At 53.8% G+C, this 22,681-nt stretch overlaps 1 pseudogene; it reads right to left on the bottom strand.

The window, feature by feature from the left end:
• Window positions 1–4,403: 4,403 nt before the first annotated feature.
• The window catches only part of LOC147109749 (uncharacterized), an 84,104-nt pseudogene continuing 65,826 nt past the window's right edge, over window positions 4,404–22,681 (bottom strand).

Below are 22,681 nucleotides of genomic sequence, written 5' to 3'. Positions count from 1 at the left end.
AGGCTCGAGGGGCCGATTGGCCTACCCTGCTCCTATTTCTTATGTTCTTATGTTCTTATGTTCTTATAAAGTTAATGCAGTAAAAGAGGACAAATGGATGATGCCACTGCAGGAGCATTAGTTACATTGAAACTAGACACTGGGGCAAAAGCAAACTTAATCAGTATGAGTGACATTAAAAATATGAAAGAAAAGCCCAAAATACAGAAAAAGTCAGTACTACTGAAAAACTATAATGGACAGAAAATAGATAGCTTAGGTGTATGCAGACTTAAAGTGACAGTCAAAGACAAAGTGCATCATCTCATGTTTTCTGTTGTGCTGAAGGACTTGATTCACTACTAGGTGACAAAGCTTGTGAGGACTTAGAACTGGTCAAGAGAGTCTACCGTATCAACTGTGCCATAAGTAGACCAGATGACTCGGTGGATTCTGTAGTGAGTAATTTCCAGGATGTGTTCAAAGGATTTGGAGTTCTACCATTCACTTACAAGATCCAGCTAAAGGAGGATGCTCAGCCAGTGGTACATGCTCCGTGGAGAGTTCCAGCACCCCTGCGTGACCGGCTCAAGAAAGAATTGGACAGAATAACCACTCTAGGAGTCATCAGGAAAGTCGAAGAGCCAACAGACTGGGTTAACTCCATGGTATGTGTAAAGAAAAAGAACAATGATCTAAGAATATGCATGGATCCAAAGGACTTAAATGGAAACATAAAACGTGAACACTACCAGATTCCCAAGCGAGAAGAAATCACCAGTGAAATGTCAGGTGCCAGATACTTCACAAAGCTCGATGCCTCACAAGGATTTTGGCAACTAAAACTGGATGAAGAGAGCACCAAATACTGTACCTTCAACACACCATTTGGCAGGTATTGTTTCCTCAGAATGCCTTTCGGGATAATATCTGCATCTGAAATCTTTCATAGAGCGATGGAACACATAATTGAAGGTCTGGAAGGAGTTCGGGCCTATGTTGATGACATCATCATCTGGGGCTCCACACTGAAAGAACACAATGAGAGACTGACTAAAGTGCTACAGAGCATACGCCGGAATGGACTGAAGCTCAACAAAGCCAAGTGTCAGTTTGGCATCCAGGAAGTCACTTTCCTAGGAGATAATCTATCTGGTAAAGGAATAGAGCCAGATATGGAAAAAGTAAACGCCATACTCAACATGCCCCGACCCACTGACAAAAAAGGAGTGCTACGCATCATGGGGATGATAAACTTCATTGGAAAGTTCATTCCTAACTTGTCAACCAAGACAGCCTGTCTGCTAGAACTGCTACGTAAAACAAATGAGTTCACATGGACAGAAAGACATGAACAAGAGTGGATGAACCTCAAAACAGTGCTGACAACCACACCTGTACTCACCTTCTTTGACCCAACAAAGAGAATCAAAGTGTAAACGGATGCATCAAAAGATGGCCTAGGCGCGGTCTTGCTACAAGCAGATGGTGAAGGTTGGAAGCCTGTTGCCTATGTCTATGACTGATTCTGAGTGTCGATACGCCCAGATTGAAAAGGAATGTCTAGGCTTGATAGTTGGACTAGAAAAGTTCCATGGCTACATATATGGACTTCCCACCTTCACAGTTGAGACAGAGCACTGCCCACTGGTTGCCATCATAAAAAAAAACCTGAATGAGATGTCTCCAAGGATTCAACGACTCATGATGAAGCTGCAAAGATATGACTTTGAACTGATCTACACACCAGGCAAACACATAGTGTTAGCAGATGCACTAACGCGAGCACCCACAATGAGTCATGTGAGCTCTACTGAAGAAGACGTGGATGTTCATGTGAGTATGGTCACTGCTGCGCTGCCTGTGTCAGACACAAAATCAAAGCAAATAACAGAAGAAACAGTAAAAGATACAGTGTTACAAACAGTAATAGAGAACATTCACCATGTTTGGCCAAAAGGTTCCTGTCCAAAGTACTTTCACATCAGGTCAGAATTGAGTGTCGCAAGTGGACTATTACTAAAACAGAACAGAATAGTCATTCCACAGGCTCTACGTCAAGACATGCTCAAAAGGATTCATGAGGGACACCTCAGAATTGAAAAATGCAAAAGGAGAGCAAGAGACACTGTTTATTGGCCTGGCATAAATAAGGACATTGAGAACATGATAGGCAAATGTGAGACATGTCAGAAACACCAAAACAAACAAGCAAAGGAACCAATGATAGTAGCTGACATATCAACAGTCCTTGAGGAAGTAGGACCAAGGCCATACACTGTTAGAACTGAGGAAGGACAGATTCTCAGGAGGAACCGCCGTTCCCTCCTGAAAACACAAGAAACTGTCCAAGAGCAAATCGATGACAATGCCGCAACTGAATCTTGTCACTCACCACCAGAACAATCTAACACAAACACACATACAGGCTCTCATGAAAACACATCAGACTTACCTGTGCTGAGAAGATAAACACGTGAAGTAAAAAAGCCTGATAGACTTAATCTTTGAGTATAAAGTAAAGCTTTGAAAATGTGTTGACTGTTGTGAAAATGTTTATGTTTACAGAGCACTAACAAAAGTGTTACTGATATCATCTTTATCATGTTTCTTGAAAGTTGATTGATATTGATTGATATTGATTTTGTTTAACCTCAAAGAAAGGGGGATGTAATGATCAGTAACATGTATTCTTGAATGGTACACTAGGTGGAGCTATATGTATATAAGAGTGGGGCTACCCACAAGGCACTAGGCTACCCACAAGGCAGTAGTCAAGATGGATGCCTGCACATGAAGTCCACATGGCTGAATAAAGTGACTAGCTCAAGCGAGCTGTTCATAATAAGAATGTCTATTTATTTATGAACATAACACTCCTGTACCTGTCTAACAGACTTGAGGGGCTGAATGGCCTCCTCCTGTTCCTGTGTAACAGGCTCGAGGGGCTGAATGGCGTCCTCCCATTCCTGTGTAACAGGCTCGAGGGGGAATGGCCTCTTCCTGTTCCTGTGTAACACACTCGAGGGACTGAATGGCCTCCTCAAGTTCCTGTGTAATAGTCTCGATAAGCTGAATGGCATCCTCCTGTTCCTGTGTAATAGGCTCGAGGGGCTGAATGGGCTCCTCCTATTCCCGTGTAAAAGGCTCGAGGGGCTAAATGGCCTCCTCCTATTCCTGTGTAAAAGGCTCGAGGGGCTGAATAGCCTCCTCCTGTTCCAGTGTAACAGGCTCGAGGGGGCTCAATGGGCCTCCTCCAGTTGCTGTGCAACAGGCTCGAGGGGCTGAATTACAACCTACTGTTCCTGTGTAACAGTCTCGAGTGGCTGAATGGACTCCTCCTGTTGTTGTGTAACAGGCTCGAAGGGCTGAATGGCCTCCTGTTCCTGTGTAACAGGATCGAAGGGCTGAATGGCCTCTTCCTATTCCTGGGTAACAGGCTCCATGGGCAGAATGGCATCCTCATGTTCCTGTGTAACAGGCTCGAGGCGCTGAATGGTCTCCTCCTGTTCACGTGTAACAGGTTCGAGGGGCTGAATGGCCTCCTTCTGTTCCTGTGTAACAGGCTCATGGGGCTGAATGGCCTCCTCCTGTTCCCGTGTAAAGAGCTCGAAGGGCTGAATGGCCTCCTCAAGTTCCTGTGTAATAGGCTCGATAGGCTGAATGGCCTCCTCCTGTTCCAGTGTAACAGGCTGAAGGGGCTGAATGGCCTCCTGTTCCTGTGTAACAGGCTCAATAGGCTGAATGGCGTCCCCCTGTTGCCGTGTAACAGGCTCGATGGGCTGAATGGCCTCCTCCTGTTCCTGTGTAACAGGCTCGAGAGGCTGAATGGCCTCCACTTATTGCTACGTAATGGGCTCGAGGGGCTGAATGGCCTCCTCCTGTATCTATGTAAAAGGCTGGAGGGGCTGAATGGACTCATGTTCCTGTGTAACAGGCTCAAGGGGGTGAATGGCCTCCTGTTCCTGTGTAACTGGGTCGAGAGGCTGAATGGCCTCCTGTTCCTGTGTAACAGGCTTGAGGGTCTGAATGGGCTCCTCCTGTTCGTAATGTAATAGACTCGAAGGGCTGAAAGGCCTCCTCCTGTTCCAGTGTAACAGACTCGAGGGGCTGCATGGCCTCCTCCTGTTCCTGTGTAACACGCTCGAGGGACTGAATGGCCTCCTCCTATTCCTGTGTAAAAGGCTCGAGGGGCTGAATAACCTCCTCCTGTTCCAGTGTAACAGGCTTGAGGGGGCTGAATGGGCCTCCTCCAGTTGCTGTGTAACAGGCTCAAAGGGCTGAATGGCCTCCTGTTCCTGTGTAACAGGATCGAAGGGCTGAATGACCTCCTCCTATTCCTGTGTAACAAGCTCAAGGGGCGGAATGGCCTCCTCCTGTTCCTGTGTAACAGGCTCGCGAGGCTGAATGGTCTCCTCCTCTTGCTATGTAACCGGCTTGAGGGGCTGAATGGCTTCCTGTTCCTGTGTAAAAGGCTCAAGGGACTGAATGGCCTCCTCCTGTTCCTGTGTAACAGGCTCGCGAGGCTGAATGGGCCTCCTCCTGTTCCTGTGTATCAGGCTTGAGGGGCTGAATGGCCTCCTCCTGTTCCTGTGTAACAGGCTCGCGAGGCTGAATGGGCCTCCTCCTGTTCCTGTGTATCAGGCTTGAGGGGCTGAATGGCCTCCTCCTGTTCCTGAGTAACAGTCTCGAGGGGCTGAATGGCTTCCTGTTCCTGTGTAAAAGGCTCAAGGGGCTGAATGGCCTCCTCAAGTAACTGTGTAATAGGCTCGATAGGCTGAATGGCCTCCTCCTGGTCCTGTGTAACAGACTCGAGGGGCTGAATGGCCTCCTCCTGTTCCAGTGCAACAGGCTGAAGGGGCTGAATGGCCTCCTGTTCCTGTGTAACAGGCTCAATAGGCTGAATGGCGTCCCCCTGTTGCTGTGTAACAGGCTCGATGGGCTGAATGGCCTCCTCAAGTTGCTGTGTACAGGCTCAATGGGCTGAATGGCCTCCTCCTGTTCCTGTGTAACAGGCTCGAGGGGCTGAATGGCCTCCACCTGTATCTATGTGAATGGCTGGATGGGCTGAATGGCCTCCTCAAGTTGCTGTGTAACAGGCTCAAGGGGGTGAATGGCCTCCTCCTGTTCCTGTGTAACCGGCCCAAGGGGCTGAATGGCCTCATGCTGTTCCTGTGTAACAGGCTCTAGGGGCAGAATGGCCTCCATCTGTTGCTATGTAATGGGCTCGAGGGGCTGAATGGCATCCTGTTCCTGTGTAACTGGATCGAGGGGCTGAATGGCCTCCTGTTCCTGTGAAACAGGCTCGAGGGGCTGAATGGCCTCCTCCTATTCCTGTGTAACTCGCTCGAGGGTCTGAATGGGCTCCTCCTGTTCCTAATGTAATAGACTCGAAGGGCTGAAAGGCCTCCTCCTGTTCCAGTGTAACAGGCTCAAGGGGCTGAATGGGCCTCCTCCATTTCCAAATGTAACAGGCTCTAGGGGTTGAATGGCCTCCTCCTGTTCCTGTGTAACAGGCTCGAGGGTCTGAGTGACCTCCTCCTGTTCCTGTGTAACAGGCTCGAGGGTCTGAATGGCCTCCTCCTGTTCTTGTGTAATACGCTTGAGGGCCTGAGTGACCTCCTCCTGTTCCTGTGTAACAGGCTCGAGGGGCTGAATGGCCTCCTCCTGTTCTGGTGTAACAGTCTCGAACAGCTGAATGGCCTCCTCCTGTTCCTATGTAACAGGCTCGAGGGGCTGAATGGCCTCCTCCTGTTCCTATGTAACAGGCTCAATAGGCTGAATGGCCTTCTCCTGTTCCTGTGTAACAGGCTCGAGGGGCTGAATGGGACACCTCGTGTTCCTGAGTAACTCGCTCGAGGGTCTGAATGGGCTCCTCCTGTTCCTAATGTAATAGAATCGAAGGGCTGAAAGGCCTCCTGCTGTTCCTGTGTAACAGGCTCTAGTGGCAGAATGGCCTCCATCTGTTGCTATGTAATGGGCTCGAGGGGCTGAATGGCATCCTGTTCCTGTGTAATTGGGTCGAGGGGTTGAACGGCCTCCTGTTCCTGTGAAACAGGCTCGAGGGGCTGAATGGTCTCCTCCTATTCCTGCGTAACAGGCTTGAGGGGCTGAATGGGACACCTCGTGTTCCTGAGTAACTCGCTCGAGGGTCTGAATGGGCTACTCCTGTTCCTAATGTAATAGACTCGAAGGGCTGAAAGGCCTCCTCCTGTTCCAGTGTAACAGGCTCGAGGGTCTGAGTGACATCCTCCTGTTCCTGTGTAACAGGCTCGAGGTGCTGAATGGCCTCCTCCTGTTCCTGTGTAACACGCTCGAGGGGCTGAATGGCCTCCTCCTGTTCCTGTGTAACAGCCTCGAGGGACTGAATGGCCTCCTCCTATTCCTGTGTAAAATGCTCAAGGGGCTGAATAGCCTCCTCCTGTTCCAGTGTAACAGGCTCGAGGGGGCTGAATGGGCCTCCTCCAGTTGCTGTGTAACACGCTCGATGGGCTGAATTCCAACCGCCTGTTCCTGTGTAACAGTCTCGAGGGGCTGAATGGACTCCTCCTGTTGCTGTGTAACAGGCTCGAAGGGCTGAATGGCTTCCTGCTCCAGTGTAAAAGGCTCAAGGGGCTGAATGGCCTCCTCCTGTTCCTGTGTATCAGGCTCGAGGTGCTGAATGGCCTCCTCCTGTTCCTGAGTAACACTCTCGAAGGGCTGAATGGGACTCCTCCTGTTCGTGTGTAACAGGCTCGCGAGGCTGAATGGGCCTCCTCCTGTTCCTGTGTAACAGGCTCAAGGGGCTGAATGGCCTCCTCCTGTTCCTGTGTAACAGGATTGATGGGCTGAATGGCCTCCTCCTATTCCTGTGTAACAGGCTCGAGGGGCTGAATGGCCTCCTTCTGTTCCTGTGTAACAGGCTCGAGGAGCTGAATGGTATCCTCCTGTTCCCGTGTAACAGGTTCTTGGGGCTGAATGGCCTCCTTCTGTTCCTGTGTAACAGGCTCGTGGGGCTGAATGGCCTCCTCCTGTTCCCGTGTAAAGAGCTCGAAGGGCTGAATGGCCTCCTCAACTTCCTGTGGAATAGGTTCGATAGGCTGAATGGCCTCCTCCTGTTCCTGTGTAACAGGCTCGAGGGGCTGAATGGCCTCCTCCTGTTCCAGTGTAACAGGCTGAAGGGCTGAATGGCCTCCTGTTCCTGTGTAACAGGCTCAATAGGCTGAATGGCGTCCCCCTGTTGCTGTGTAACAGGCTCGATGGGCTGAATGGCCTCCTCAAGTTGCTGTGTAACAGGCTCAAGGGGCTGAATGGCCTCCTCCTGTTCCTGTGTAACAGGCTCGAGGGGCTGAATGGCCTCCACTTATTCTTACGTAACGGGCTCGAGGGGCTGAATGGCCTCCTCCTGTATCTATGTGAAAGGCTGGATGGGTTGAATGGACACATGTTCCTGTGTAACAGGTTCAAGGGGGTGAATGGCCTCCTCCTGTTCCTGTGTAACCGGCTCAAGGGGCTGATTGGACTCCTGCTGTTCCTGTGTAACAGGTTCAAGGGGGTGAATGGCCTCCTCCTGTTCCTGTGTAACCGGCTCCAGGGGCTGAATGGCCTCCTGCTGTTCCTGTGTAACAGGCTCTAGGGGCAGAATGGCCTCCATCTGTTGCTATGTAATGGGCTCGAGGGGCTGAATGGCATCCTGTTCCTGTGTAACTGGGTCGAGGGGCTGAATGGCCTCCTCCTATTCCTGTGTAACAGGCTCGAGGGGCTGAATGGCCTGCTCATATTCCTGTGTAACAGGCTCGAGGGGCTGAATGGGTCTCCTCGTGTTCCTGTGTAACTCGCTCGAGGTTCTGAATGGGCTCCTCCTGTTCCTAAAGTAATAGACTCGAAGGGCTGAAAGGCCTCCTCCTCTTCCTGTGTAACAGGCTCGAGGGGCTGAATGGGCCTCCTCCATTTCCTAATGTAACAGGCTCTAGGGGTTGAATGGCCTCCTCCTGTTCCTGTGTAACAGGCTCGAGGGTCTGAGTGACCTCCTCCTGTTCCTGTGTAACAGGCTCGAGGTGCTGAATGGCCTCCTCCTGTTCTTGTGTAACAGTCTCGAGCAGCTGAATGGCCTCCTCCTGTTCCTGTGCAACAGCCCCGAGGGTCTGAATGGCCGCCTCCTGTTCCTGTGTAACAGGCTCGAGGGGCTGCATGGCCTCCTCCTGTTCCTGTGTAACACGCTCGAGGGGCTGAATACCCTCCTCCTGATCCTATGTAACAGGCTCGAGGGGCTGAATGGCCTCCTCCTGTTGCTGTGTAACAGGCTCAAAGGGCTGAATGGCCTCCTGTTCCTGTGTAACAGGATCGAAGGGCTGAATGACATCCTCCTATTCCTGTGTAACAAGCTCGAGGGGCTGAATGGCCGCCTCCTCTTCCTGTGTAACAGGCTCAATGTGCTGAATGGCCTCCTCCTGTTCCTGTGTAACAGGCTCGCGAGGCTGAATGGTCTCCTCCTCTTGCAATGTAACCGGCTCGAGGGGCTGAATGGCTTCCTGTTCCTGTGTAAAAGGCTCAAGGGGCTGAATGGCCTTCTCCAGTTGCTGTGTAACAGGATCGAGGGGCTGAATTGCAACCTCTTGTTCCTGTGTAACAGTCTCGAGTGGCTGAATGGACTCCTCCTGTTGCTGTGTAACAGGCTCGAAGGGCTGAATGGCTTCCTGCTCCAGTGTAAAAGGCTCAAGGGGCTGAATGGCCTCCTCCTATTCCTGTGTAACAGGCTCGAGGGGCTGAATGGTCTCCTCCTATTCCTGTGTAACAGGCTCGAGGGGCTGAATGGGTCTCCTCGTGTTCCTGTGTAACTCGCTCGAGGGTCTGAATGGGCTCCTCCTGTTCCTAAAGTAATAGACTCGAAGGGCTGAAAGGCCTCCTCCTGTTCCAGTGTAACAGGCTCGAGGGGCTGAATGGGCCTCCCCCATTTCCTAATGTAACAGGCTCTAGGGGTTGAATGGCCTCCTCCTGTTCCTGTGTAACAGGCTCGAGGGTCTGAGTGACCTCCTCCTGTTCCTGTGTAACAGGCTCGAGGGTCTGAGTGACCTCCTCCTGTTCCTGTGTAACAGGCTCGAGGTGCTGAATGGCCTCCTCCTGTTCTTGTGTAACAGTCTCGAGCAGCTGAATGGCCTCCTCCTGTTCCTGTGTAACAGCCCCGAGGGTCTGAATGGCCGCCTCCTGTTCCTGTGTAACAGACTCGAGGGGCTGCATGGCCTCCTCCTGTTCCTGTGTAACACGCTCGATGGGTTGAATACCCTCCTCCTGACCCTATGTACCAGGCTCGAGGGGCTGAATGGCCTCCTCCTGTTCCTGTGTAACAGCCTCGAGGGACTGAATGGCCTCCTACTGTTCCTGTGTAATAGGCTCGAGGGGCAGAATGGCCTTCTCCTTTTCCAGTGTAACAGGCTCGAGGGGCTGAATGGCCTCCTCCAGTTCCTGTGTTATAGGCTCGAGGGGCAGAATGGCCTTCTCCTTTTCCAGTGTAACAGGCTCGAGGGGGCTGAATGGGCCTCCTCCTGTTCCTGTGTAACAGGCCCGATGGGCTGAATGGGCCTCCTCCTGTTGCTGTGTAACAGGGTCGATGGGCTGAATGGCCATATCCTATTCCTGGGTAACAGGCTTGAGGGGCTGAATGGCCTCCTCCTGTTCTTTTGTAACAGGCTCGAGGTGCTGAATGGCCTCCACCTGTTCCTGTGCAACCGCCTCAAGGGGCTGAATGGCCTCCTCCTGTTCCTATGTAACAGGCTCAATGGGCTGAATGGCCTTCTCCTGCTCCTGTGGAACCGGCTCTAGTGGCTGAATGGGCCTCCTCCATTTCCTAATGTAACCCGCTCTCGGGGTTCAATGGCCTCCTCCTGTTCCTGTGTAACAGGATTGATGGGCTGAATGGCCTCCTCCTGTTCCTGTGTAACAAGCTCGAATGGCTGATTGGCCTCCGCCTGTTCCTGTGTAACAGGCTCGAGGGGCTGAATAGCCTCCTCCTGTTCCTGTATAACAGGCTCGAGGGGCTGAATTCCCTCATCCAGTTGCTGTGTAACCGGTTGAGGGGCAGAATGGCCTCCTCCTGTTCCTGTGTATCAGGCTCGAGAATCTAAATGGCCTCCTCCTGTTCTTGTGTAACCGGCTCGAGGGCCTGAATGACTTCCTCCTGTTCCTGTGTAACCGGCTCGAGGAGTTGAATGGTCTCCTCCTGTTCCTGTGTATCAGGCTCAAGGGCCTGAATGGCCTCCTCCTGTTCCTCTGTAACAGGCTCGAAGGGCTGAATGGGCCTCCTCCTGTTCCTGTGTAACATGCTCGCGAGTCTGAAAGGGCTCCTCCTGTTCCTAATGTAACAAGCTCGAGGGGCTGAATGGCCTTCTCTTTTACCTATGTAACAGGCTCAAAAGGCTGAATGGCATCCTGCAGTTCCTGTGTAACAGGCTCTCAGGACTGAATGGCGTCCACTTGTTGCTATGTAACAGGCTCTCAGGACTGAATGGCCTCCTCCTGTTCCTGAGTAACAGTCTCGAAGGGCTGAATGGGCCTCCTCCTGTTCGTATGTAACATGCTCGCGAGGCTGAATGGGCCTCCTCCTGTTCCTATGCAACAGGCTCGAGGGGCTGAATGGCCTCCTCCTGTTCCTGTGTAACAGCCTCGAAGGGCTGAAAGGCTTCCTGCTCCAGTGTAAAAGGCTCAAGGGGCTGAATGGCCTCCTCCTGTTCCTGTGTAACAGGCTCGCGAGGCTGATTGGGCCTCCTCCTGTTCCTGTGTAACAGGCTCGAGGGGCTGAATGGCCTCTTCCCGATCCTGTGTAACAGCCTCGAGGGACTGAATGGCCTCCTCCTATTCCTGTGTAAAAGGCTCGAGGGGCTGAAGAGCCTCCTCCTGTTCCAGTGTAACAGGCTCGAGGGGGCTGAATGGGCCTCCTCCAGTTGCTGTGTAACACGCTCGAGGGACTGAATTCCAACCTCCTGTTCCTGTGTAACAGTCTCAAGTGGCTGAATGGACTCCTCCTGTTGCTGTGTAACCGGCGCAAAGGGCTGAATGGCCTCCTGTTCCTATGTAACAGGATCGAAGAGCTGAATGACCTCCTCCTATTCCTGTGTAATAAGCTCGAGGGGCTGAATGGCCTCCTCCTGTTCCTGTGTAACAGGCTCGCGAGGCTAAATGATCTCCTCCTCTTGCTATGTAACCGGCTCGAGGGGCTGAATGGCCTCCTCCTGTTCCTGAGTAACAGTCTCGAAGGGCTGAATGGGCCTCCTCCTGTTCGTGTGTAACAGGCTCGCGAGGCTGAATGGGCCTCCTCCTGTTCCTGTGTAACAGGCTCAAGGGGCTGAATGGCCTCCTCCTATACATGTGTAACAAGATCGATGGACTGAATGGCCTCCTCCTATTCCTGTGTAACAGGCTCGAGGGGCTGAATGGCCTCCTTCTGTTCCTGTGTAACAGGCTCGAGGCGCTGAATGGTCTCCTCCTGTTCCCGTGTTACAGGTTCGAGGGGCTGAATGGCCTCCTTCTGTTCTGTGTAACAGGCTCGTGGGGCTGAATAACCTCCTCCTGTTCCCGTGTAAAGAGCTCGATGGGCTGAATGGCCTCCTCAAGTTCCTGTGTAATAGGCTCGATAGACTGAATGGCCTCCTCCTGTTCCTGTGTAACAGGCTCGAGGGGCAGAATGGCCTCCTCCTGTTCCAGTGTAACAGGCTGAAGGGGCTGAATGGCCTCCTGTTCCTGTGTAACAGGCTCAATAGGCTGAATGGCCTCCTCAAGTTGCTGTGTAACAGGCTCAAGGGGGTGAATGGCCTCCTCCTGTTCCTGTGTAACAGGCTCGATGGGCTGAATGGCATCCTGCAGTTCCTGTGCAACAGGCTCTCAGGACTGAATGGCCTCCTCCTGTTCCTGAGTAACGGTCTCGAAGGGCTGAAAGGGCCTCCTCCTGTTCGTATGTAACAGGCTCTTGAGGCTGAATGGCCTCCTCCTGTTCCTGTGTAACAGGCTCGAGGGGCTGAATGGCCTCCTCCTGTTCCTGAGTAACAGTCTCGAAGGGCTGAATGGGCCTCCACCTGCTCGTATGTAACAGACTCGCGATGCTGAATGGGCCTCCTCCTGTTCCTGTGTAACAGGCTCGAGGGGCTGAATGGCCTCCTCCTGTTCCTGAGTAACAGGCTCGAGGGGCTGAAGGGCCTCCTCCTGTTCCTGTGTAAAAGGATCGATGTGCTGAATGGCCTCCTCCTGTTCCTGTGTAACAGCCCCGAGGGTCTGAATGGCCTCCTCCTGTTCCTGTGTAACACGCTCGATGTGCTGAATGGCCTCCTCCTATTCCTGTGTAACAGGCTCGAGGGGCTGAATGGCCTCCTCCTGTTCCTGTGTAACAGTCTCGAGCAGCTGAATGGCCTCCTCCTGTTCCTGTGCAACAGCCCCGAGGGACTGAATGGCCCGCCTCCTGTTCCTGTGTAACAGGCCCGATGCGCTGAATGGGCCTCCTCCTGTTCCTGTGTAACAGGGTCGATGGGCTGAATGGCCTCCTCCTATTCCTGTGTAACAGTCTCGAAGGGCTGAATGGGCCTCCTCCTCTTCGTGTGTAACAGGCTCGCGAGTCTGAATGGGCCTCCTCCTGTTCCTGTGTACCAGGCTCGAGGGGCTGAATGGCCTCCTCCTGATCCTATGTAACAGGCTCGAGGGGCTGAATACCCTCCTCCTGATCCTATGTAACAGGCTCGAGGGACTGAATGGCCTCCTACTGTTCCTGTGTAATAGGCTCGATGGGTTGAATGGCCTTCTCCTGTTCCAGTGTAACAGGCTCGAGGGGCTGAATGGCCTCCTCCTGTTCCTGCGTAAAAGGCTCGAGGGGCTGAATGGCCTCCTCCATTTCCTGTGATATAGGCTCGAGGTGCTGAATGGCCGCCTCCTGTTCTTGTGTAACAGTCTCGAGCAGCTGAATACCCTCCTCCTGATCCGATGTAACAGGCTCGAGGGGCTGAATGGCCTCCTCCTGTTGCTGTGTAACAGGCTCGAATGGCTGAATGGCCTCCTCCTGTTCCTGTGTAACAGGATCGAAGGGCTGAATGACATCCTCCTATTCCTGTGTAACAAGCTCGAGGGGCTGAAGGCCGCCTCCTCTTCCTGTGTAACAGGCTCAATGTGCTGAATGGCCTCCTCCTGTTCCTGTGTAACAGGCTCGCGAGGCTGAATGTTCTCCTCCTCTTGCAATGTAACCGGCTCGAGGGGCTGAATGGCTTCCTGTTCCTGTGTAAAAGGCTCAAGGGGCTGAATGGCCTTCTCCTGTTCCTGTGTAACAGGCTCGCGAGGCTGAATAGGCCTCCTCCTGTTCCTGTGTATCAGGCTCGAGGGGCTGAATGGCCTCCACCTGTTCCTGAGTAAGTCTCGAAGGGCTGAATGGGTCTCCTCCTGTTTGTGTGTAACAGTCTCGCGAGGCTGAATGGGCCTCCTCCTGTTCCTGTGTAACAGGCTCAAGGGGCTGAATGGCCTCCTCCTGTTCCTGTGTAACAGGATCGATGGGCTGAATGGCCTCCTCCTCTTCCCGTGTAACAGGTTCGAGGGGCTGAATGGCCTCCTTCAGTTCCTGTGTAACAGGCTCGTGGGGCTGAATGGCCTCCTCCTGTTCCGTGTAAAGAGGTCGATGGGCTGAATGGCCTCCTCAAGCTCCTGTGTAATAGGCTCGATATGCTGAATACCCTCCTCCTGTTCCTGTGTAACAGGCTCGAGGGGCTGAATGGCCTCCTTCTGTTCCAGTGTAACAGGCTGAAGGGGCTGAATGGCCTCCTGTTCCTGTGTAACAGGCTCAATAGGCTGAATGGCCTCCCCCTGTTGCTGTGTAACAGGCTCGATGGGCTGAATGGCCTCCTCAAGTTGCTGTGTAACAGGCTCAATACTCTGAATGGCCTCCCCCTGTTGCTGTGTAACAGGCTCGTTGGGCTGAATGGCCTCCTCAAATTGCTGTGTAACAGGCTCAAGGGGCTGAATGGCCTCCTCCATGTTCCTGTGTAACAGGCTCGAGGGGCTGAATGGCCTCCACTTATTCCTACGTAACGGGCTTGAGGGGCTGAATGGCCTCCTCCTGTATCTATGTAAAAGGCTGGATGGGCTGAATGGACTCATATTCCTGTGTAACAGGCTCAAGGGGGTGAATGGCCTCCTCCTGTTCCTGTGCAACCGGCTCAAGGGGCTGAATGGCCTCCTGCTGTTCCTGTGTAACAGGCTCTAGGGGCAGAATGGCCTCCATCTGTTGCTATGTAATGGGCTCGAGCGGCTGAATGGCATCCTGTTCCTGTGTAACAGGGTCGAGGGGCTGAATGGCCTCCTGTTGCTGTGTAACAGGCTCGAGGGGCTGAATGGCCTCCTCCTATTCCTGTGTAACAGGCTCGAGGGGCTGAATGGGACTCCTCGTGTTCCTGCGTAACTCGCTCGAGGGTCTGAATGGGCTCCTCCTGTTCCTAATGTAATAGACTCGAAGGGCTGAAAGGCCTCCTCCTGTTCCAGTGTAACAGGCTCGAGGGGCTGAATGGGTCTCCTCCATTTCCTAATGTAAAAGGCTTGAGGGCCTGAGTGACCTCCTCCTGTTCCTGTGAAACAGGCTCGAGGTGCTGAATGGCCGCCTCCTGTTCCTAAGTAACAGGCTCGAGGTGCTGAATGGCCTCCTCCTGGTCCTGTGTAACAGCCTCGAGGGACTGAATGGCCTCCTACTGTTCCTGTGTAATATGCTCGATGGGTTGAATGGCCTTCTCCTGTTCCAGTGTAACAGGCTCGAGGGGCTGAATGGCCTCCTCCAGTTCCTGTGTTATTGGCTCGAGGGGCTGAATGGCCTTCTCCTGTTCCTGTGCAAAAGGCTCGAGGGGCTGAATGGCCTCCTCCAGTTCCTGTGTAACTGGATCGAGGGTCTGAATGGCCTGCCTCCTGTTCCTGTACAACAGGCCCGATGCGCTGAATGGGCCTCCTCCTGTTCCTGTGTAACAGGGTCGATGGGCTGAATGGCCACCTCCTATTCCTGTGTATCAGGCTCGAGGGGCTGAATGGCCTCCTCCTATTCCTGTGTAACAGTCTCGAAGGGCTGAATGGGCCTCCTCCTCTTCGTGTGTAACAGGCTCGCGAGTCTGAATGGGCCTCCTCCTGTTCCTGTGTATCAGGCTCGAGGGGCTGAATGGCCTCCTCCTGTTCCTGAGTAACAGTCTCGAAGGGCTGAATGGGCCACCTCCTGTTCAAGTGTAACAGGCTCGCGAGGCTGAATGGGCCTCCTCCTGTTCCTGTGTAACAGGCTCAAGGGGCTGAATGGCCTCCTCCTGTTCCTGTGTAACAGCCCCGAGGGTCTGAATGGCCGCCTCCTGTTCCTGTGTAACAGGCTCGAGGGGCTGAATACCCTCCTCCTGATCCTATGTAACAGGCTCGAGGGGCTGAATGGCCTCCTCCTGTTCCTGTGTAACAGCCTCGAGGGACTGAATGGCCTCCTACTGTTCCTGTGTAACAGGCTCGATGGGTTGAATGGCCTTCTCCTGTTCCAGTGTAACAGGCTCGAGGGGCTGAATGGCCTCCTCCAGCTCCTGTGATATAGGCTCGAGGGGCTGAATGGCCTTCTCCTGTTCCTGCGTAAAAGGCTCGAGGGGCTGAATGGACTCCTCTAGTTCCTGTGTAACTGGCTCGAGGGTCTGAATGGCCCGCCTCCTGTTCCTGTGTAACAGGCCTGATGGGCTGAATGGGCCTCCTCCTGTTCCTGTGTAGCAGGGTCGATGGGCTGAATGGCCACCTCCTATTCCTGTGTAACAGACTCAAGGGGCTGAATGGTCTCCTCCTATTCCTGTGTAACCGGCTCAAGGGGCTGAAAGGCCTCCTCCTGTTCCTATGTAACAGGCTCAATGGGCTGAATGGCCTTCTCCTGTTCCTGTGTAACCGGCTCTAGTGGCTGAATGGGCCTCCTCCTGTTCGTGTGTAACAGGCTCGCGAGGCTGGATGGGCCTCCTCCTGTTCCTGTGTATCAGGCTCGAGGGGCTGAATGGCCTCCTCCTGTTCCTGAGTAACACTCTCGAAGGGCTGAATGGGCCACCTCCTGTTCGTGTGTAACAGGCTCGCGAGGCTGAATGGGCCTCCTCCTGTTCCTGTGTAACAGGCTCAAGGGGCTGAATGGCCTCCTCCTGTTCCTGTGTAACAGGATCGAAGGGCTGAATGGCCTCCTCCTATTCCTGTGTAACAGGCTCGAGGGGCTGAATGGCCTCCTTCTGTTCCTGTGTAACAGGCTCGAGGCGCTGAATGGTCTCCTCCTGTTCCCGTGTAACAGGTTCGAGGCGCTGAATGGCCTCCTTCTGTTCCTGTGTAACAGGCTCGTGGGGCTGAATGGCCACCTCCTGTTCCCATGTAAAGAGCTCGATGGCTGAATGGCCTCCTCAAGTTCCTGTGTAATAGGTTCAATAGGCTGAATGGCCTCCTCCTGTTCCTGTGTAACAGGCCCGAGGGGCTGAATGGCCTACTCCTGTTCCAGTGTAACAGGCTGAAGGGGCTGAATGGCCTCCTCCTGTTCCTGTGTAGCAGGCTCGAGGGGCTGAATGGCCTCCACTTATTCCTACGTAACGGGCTCGAGTGACTGAATGGCCTCCTCCTGTATCTATGTAAAAGTCTGAATGGGATGAATGGACTCATGTTCCTGTGTAAAAGTCTCAAGGGGGTGAATGGCCTCCTCCTCTTCCTGTGTAACCGGCTCAAGGGGCTGAATGGCCTCCTGCTGTTCCTGTGTAACAGGCTCTCGGGGCAAAATGGCCTCCATCTGTTGCTATGTAATCGGCTCGAGGGGCAGAATGGCAACCTGTTCCTGTGTAACTGGTTCGAGGGGCTGAATGGTTTTCTGTTCCTGTGAAACAGGCTCGAGGGGCTGAATGGCCTCCTCCTATTCCTGTGTAACAGGCTCGAGGGGCTGAATGGGACTCCTCGTGTTCCTGTGTAACTCGTTCGAGGGTCTGAATGGGCTCCTCCTGTTCCTAATGTAATAGACTCGAAGGGCTGAAAGGCCTCCTCCTGTTCCAGTGTAACAGGTTCGAGGGGCTGAATGGGCCTCCTACATTTCCTAATGTAACAGGCTCTAGGGGTTGAATGGCCTCCTCCTGTTCCTGTGTAACAGGCTCGAGGGCCTGAGTGACATCCTCCTGTTCCTGTGTAACAGGCTCGAGCAGCTGAATGGCCTCCTCCTGTTCCTGTGTAACTGGCTCGAGGGTCTGAATGGCCACCTCCTGTATCTGTGTAACAGGCTCGAGGGGCTGCATGGCCTCCTCCTGTTCCTGTGTAACAGCCTTGAGGGGCTGAATGGCCTCCTACTCTTCCTGTGTAATAGGATCGATAGGTTGAATGGCCTTCTCCTGTTCCAGTGTAAGAGGCTCGAGGGGCTGAAAGGCCTCCTTCAGTACCTGTGTTATAGGTTTGAGGGGCTGAATGGCCTTCTCCTGTTCCTGTGTAACAGTCTCGAGGGGCTGAATGGACTCCTCCAGTTCCTGTGTAACTGGCTCGAGGGTCTGAATGGCCCGGCTCCTGTCCCTGTGTAACAGGCCCGATGGGCAGAATGGGCCTCCTCCTGTTCCTGTGTAACAGTGTCGATGGGCTGAATGGCCACCTCCTAATCCTGTGTAACAGGCTCGAGGGGCTGAATGGCCTCCTCCTATTCCTGTGTAACCGGCTCAAGGGGCTGAAAGGCCTCCTCCTGTTCCTATGTAACAGGCTCAATGGGCTGAATGGCCTTCTCCTGTTCCTGTGTAACCGGCTCTAGTGGCTGAATGGGCCTCCTCCATTTCCTAATGTAACCCGCTCTCGGGGTTCAATGGCCTCCTCCTTTTCCTGTGTAACAGGATTGATGGGCTGAATGGCCTCCTCCTGTTCCTGTGTAACAGGCTCGAGGGGCTGATTGGCCTCCGCCTGTTCCTGTGTAACAGGCTCGAAGGGCTGAATGGCCTCCGCCCAATCTTGCGTAACATGCTCGAGGGGCTGAATAGCCTCCTCCTGTTCCTGTGTAACAGGCTCGAGGGGCTGAATTCCCTCATCCAGTTGCTGTGTAACAGGTTGAGGGGCAGAATGGCCTCCTCCTGTTCCTGTGTATCAGGCTCGAGAATCTGAATGGCCTCCTCCTGTTCTTGTGTAACCGGCTCGAGGGGCTGAATGGACACCTCCAGTTCCTGTGTAACTGGCTCGAGGGTCTGAATAACCCGCCTCCTGTTCCTGTGTAACAGGCTCAATAGGCTGAATGGCCTCCCCCTGTTGCTGTGTAACAGGTTCGATGGGCTGAATGGCCTACTCAAGTTGCTGTGAAACAGGCTCAATACTCTGAATGGCCTCCCCCTGTTGCTGTGTAACAGGCTCGATGGGCTGAATGGCCTCCTCAAGTTGCTGTGTAACAGGCACAAGGGGCTGAATGGCCTCCTCCTGTTCCTGTGTAACCGGCTCGAGGGGCAGAATGGCCTCCTCCTATTCCTGTGTAACAGGCTCGAGGGGCTGAATGGGACTCCTCGTGTTCCTGTGTAACTCGCTCGAGGGTCTGAATGGGCTCCTCCTGTTCCTAATGTAATAGACTCGAAGGGCTGAAAGGCCTCCTCCTGTTCCAGTGTAACAGGCTCGAGGGGCTGAATGGGCCTCCTCCATTTCCTAATGTAACAGGCTCGAGGGCCTGAGTGACCTCCTCCTGTTCCTGTGTAACAGCCTCGAGGGACTGAATGGCCTCCTACTGTTCCTGTGTAATAGGCTCGATGGGTTGAATGGCCTTCTCCTGTTCCAGTGTAACAGGCTCGAGGGGCTGAATGGCCTCCTCCAGTTCCTGTGTTATTGGCTCGAGGGGCTGAATGGCCTTCTCCTGTTCCTGTGCAAAAGGCTCGAGGGGCTGAATGGACTACTCCAGTTCCTGTGTAACTGGATCGAGGGTCTGAATGGCCCGCCTCCTGGTCCTGTGTAACAGGCCCGATGGGCTGAATGGGCCTCCTCCTGTTCCTGTGTAACAGGGTCGATGGGCTGAATGGCCACATTCTATTCCTGTGTATCAGGCTCGAGGGGCTGAATGGCCTCCTCCTATTCCTGTGTAACAGTCTCGAAGGGCTGAATGGGCCTCCTCCTCTTCATGTGTAACAGGCTCGCGAGTCTGAATGGGCCTCCTCCTGTTCCTGTGTATCAGGCTCGAGGGGCTGAATGGCCTCCTCCTGTTCCTGAGTAACAGTCTCGAAGGGCTGAATGGGCCACCTCCTGTTCATGTGTAACAGGCTCGCGAGGCTGAATGGGCCTCCTCCTGTTCTTGTGTAACAGCCTCAAGGGGCTGAATGGCCTCCTCCTGTTCCTGTGTAACAGCCCCGAGGGTCTGAATGGCCTCCTCCTGTTCCTGTGTAACAGCCCCGAGGGTCTGAATGGCCTCCTCCTGTTCCTGTGTAACACGCTCGATGGGCTGAATGGGCCTCCTCCTCTTCGTGTGTAACAGGCTCGCGAGTCTGAATGGGCCTCCTCCTGTTCCTGTGTATCAGGCTCGAGGGGCTGAATGGCCTCCTCCTGTTCCTGTGTAACACGCTCGATGGGCTGAATGGGCCTCCTCCTGTTCGTGTGTAACAGGCTCGCGAGGCTGAATGGGCCTCCTCCTGTTCCTGTGTAACAGGCTCAAGGGGCTGAATGGCCTCCTCCTGTTCCTGTGTAACAGGATCGATGGGCTGAATGGCCTCCTCCTATTCCTGTGTAACAGGCTCGAGGGGCTGAATGGCCTCCTTCTGTTTCTGTGTAAAAGGCGCGAAGCGCTAAATGGTCTCCTCCTGTTCCCGTGTAACAGGTTCGAGGGGCTGAATGGCCTCCTTCTGTTCCTGTGTAACAGGCTCGTGGGGCTGAATGGCCTCCTCCTGTTCCCGTGTAAAGAGCTCGATGGGCTGAATGGCCTCCACAAGTTCCTGTGTAATAGGCTCGATAGGCTGAATGGCCTACTCCTGTTCCAGTGTAACAGGCTGAAGGGGCTGAATGGCCTCCTGTTCCTGTGCCACAGGCTCAATAGGCTGAATGGCCTCCTCAAGTTGCTGTGTAACAGGCTCAAGGGGCTGAATGGCCTCCACTTATTCCTGTGTAACAGGCTCGAGGGGCTGAATGGCCTCCTCCTGTTCCTGTGCCACAGGCTCAATAGGCTGAATGGCCTCCTCCTGTTCCTGTGTAACGGGCTTGAGGGGCTGAATGGCCTCCTCCTGTATCTATGTGAAAGGCTGAATGGGCTGAATGGACTCATGTTCCTGTGTAAAAGGCTCAAGGGGCTGAATGGCCTCCTGCTGTTCCTGTGTAACAGGCTCTAGGGGCAGAATGGCCTCCATCTGTTGCTATGTAATGGGCTCGAGGGGCTGAATGGCATCCTGTTCCTGTGTAACTGGGTCGAGGGGCTGAATGGCCTCCTGTTCCTGTGTAACAGGCTCGAGGGGCTGAATGGGCCTCCTCCATTTCCTAATGTAACACTCTCGAAGGGCTGAATGGGCCACCTCCTGTTCGTGTGTAACAGGCTCGCGAGGCTGAATGGGCCTCCTCCTGTTCCTGTGTAACAGGCTCAAGGGGCTGAATGGCCTCCTCCTGTTCCTGTGTAACAGGATCAATGGGCTGAATGGCCTCCTTCTATTCCTGTGTAACAGGCTCGAGGCGCTGAATGGTCTCCTCCTGTTCCCGTGTAACAGGTTCGAGGCGCTGAATGGCCTCCTTCTGTTCCTGTGTAACAGGCTCGTGGGGCTGAATGGCCACCTCCTGTTCCCGTGTAAAGAGCTCGATGGGCTGAATGGCCTCCTCAGGTTCCTGTGTAATAGGCTCAATAGGCTGAATGGCCTCCTCCTGTTTCTGTGTAACAGGCCCGAGGGGCTGAATGGCCTACTCCTGTTCCAGTGTAACAGGCTGAAGGGGCTGAATGGCCTCCTCCTGTTCCTGTGTAACAGTGTCGATGGGCTGAATGGCCACCTCCTATTCCTGTGTAACAGGCTCGAGGGGCTAAATGGCCTCCTCCTATTCCTGTGTAACAGGCTCGAATGGCTGAAGGCCTCCACCTTTTCCTGTGTAACCGGCTCAAGGGGCTGAATGGCCTCCTCCTGTTCCTATGTAACAGGATCAATGGGCTGAATGGCTTCCTCCTGTTCCTGTGTAACAGGATTGATGGGCTGAATGGCCTCCTCCTGTTCCTGTGTAACAGGCTCGAGGGGCTGATTGGCCTCCGCCTGTTCCTGTGTAACAGGCTCGAAGGGCTGAATGGCCTCCTCCCATTCTTGCGTAACATGCTCGAGGGGCTGAATAGCCTCCTCCTGTTCCTGTGTAACAGGCTCGAGGGGCTGAATTCCCTCATCCAGTTTCTGTGTAACAGGTTGAGCGGCAGAATGGCCTCCTCCTGTTCCTGTGTATCAGGCTCAAGAATCTGAATGGCCTCCTCCTGTTCTTGTGTAACCGGTTCGAGGGGCTGAATGGACACCTCCAGTTCCTGTGTAACTGGCTCGAGGGTCTGAATAACCCGCCTCCTGTTCCTGTGTAACAGGCCCGATGGGCTGAATGGCCTCCGCCTGTTCCTGTGTAACAGGCTCGAAGGGCTGAATGGCCTCCTCCCGTTCTTGCGTAACATGCTCGAGGGGCTGAATAGCCTCCTCCTGTTCCTGTGTAACAGGCTCGAGGGGCTGAATTCCCTCATCCAGTTTCTGTGTAACAGGTTGAGCGGCAGAATGGCCTCCTCCTGTTCCTGTGTATCAGGCTCAAGAATCTGAATGGCCTCCTCCTGTTCTTGTGTAACCGGTTCGAGGGGCTGAATGGACACCTCCAGTTCCTGTGTAACTGGCTCGAGGGTCTGAATAACCCGCCTCCTGTTCCTGTGTAACAGGCCCGATGGGCTGAATGGCCTCCTCCTGTTCCTGTGTAACCGGCTCGAGGGGTTGAATGGCCTCCTCCTGTTCCTGTGTATCAGGCTCAAGGGCCTGAATGGCCTCCTCCTGTTCCTGTGTAACAGGCTCGCGGGGCTGAATGGCCTCCTCCTGTTCCTATGTAACAGGCTCAATCGGCTGAATGGCCTTCTCCTGTTCCTGTGTAACCGGCTCTAGTGGCTGAATGGGCCTCCTCCATTTCCTAATGCAACCCGCTCTAGGGGTTCAATGGCCTCCTCCTGTTCCTGTGTAACAGGATTGATGGGCTGAATGGCCTCCACCTGTTCCTGTGTAACAGGCTCGAAGGGCTGAATGGCCTCCTCCCGTTCTTGCGTAACATGCTCGAGGGGCTGAATAGCCTCCTCCTGTTCCTGTGTAACAGGCTCGAGGGGCTGAATTCCCTCATCCAGTTGCTGTGTAACAGGTTGAGCGGCAGAATGGCCTCCTCCTGTTCCTGTGTATCAGGCTCGAGAATCTGAATGGCCTCCTCCTATTCCTGAGTAACAGACTCGAAGGGCTGAATGGGCCTCCTCCTGTTCGTATGTAACGGGCTCGCGAGGCTGAATGGGCCTCCTCCTGTTCCTGTGTAACAGGCTCGAGGGGCTGAATGGCCTCCTCCTGTTCCTGAGTAACAGGCTCAAGGGGCTGAATGGCCTCCTCCTGTTCCTGTGTAACAGGATCGATGGGCTGAATGGCCTCCTCCTATTCCTGTGTAACAGGTTCGAGGGGCTGAATGGCCTCCTTCTGTTCCTGTGTAACAGGCTCATGGGGCTGAATGTCCTCCTCCTGTTCATGTGTAAATAGCTCGATGGGCTGAATGGCCTCCTCAAGTTCCTGTGTAATAGGCT

Source organism: Somniosus microcephalus, chromosome 12 (assembly GCF_052327205.1).
Source record: "Somniosus microcephalus isolate GS21.2 chromosome 12, FLI_Smic_1.0, whole genome shotgun sequence".
NCBI lineage: Eukaryota > Metazoa > Chordata > Chondrichthyes > Squaliformes > Somniosidae > Somniosus > Somniosus microcephalus.
The sequence above is the reverse complement of the archived record's forward strand: the minus strand, read 5'-3'. Positions and strand labels throughout refer to the sequence as shown.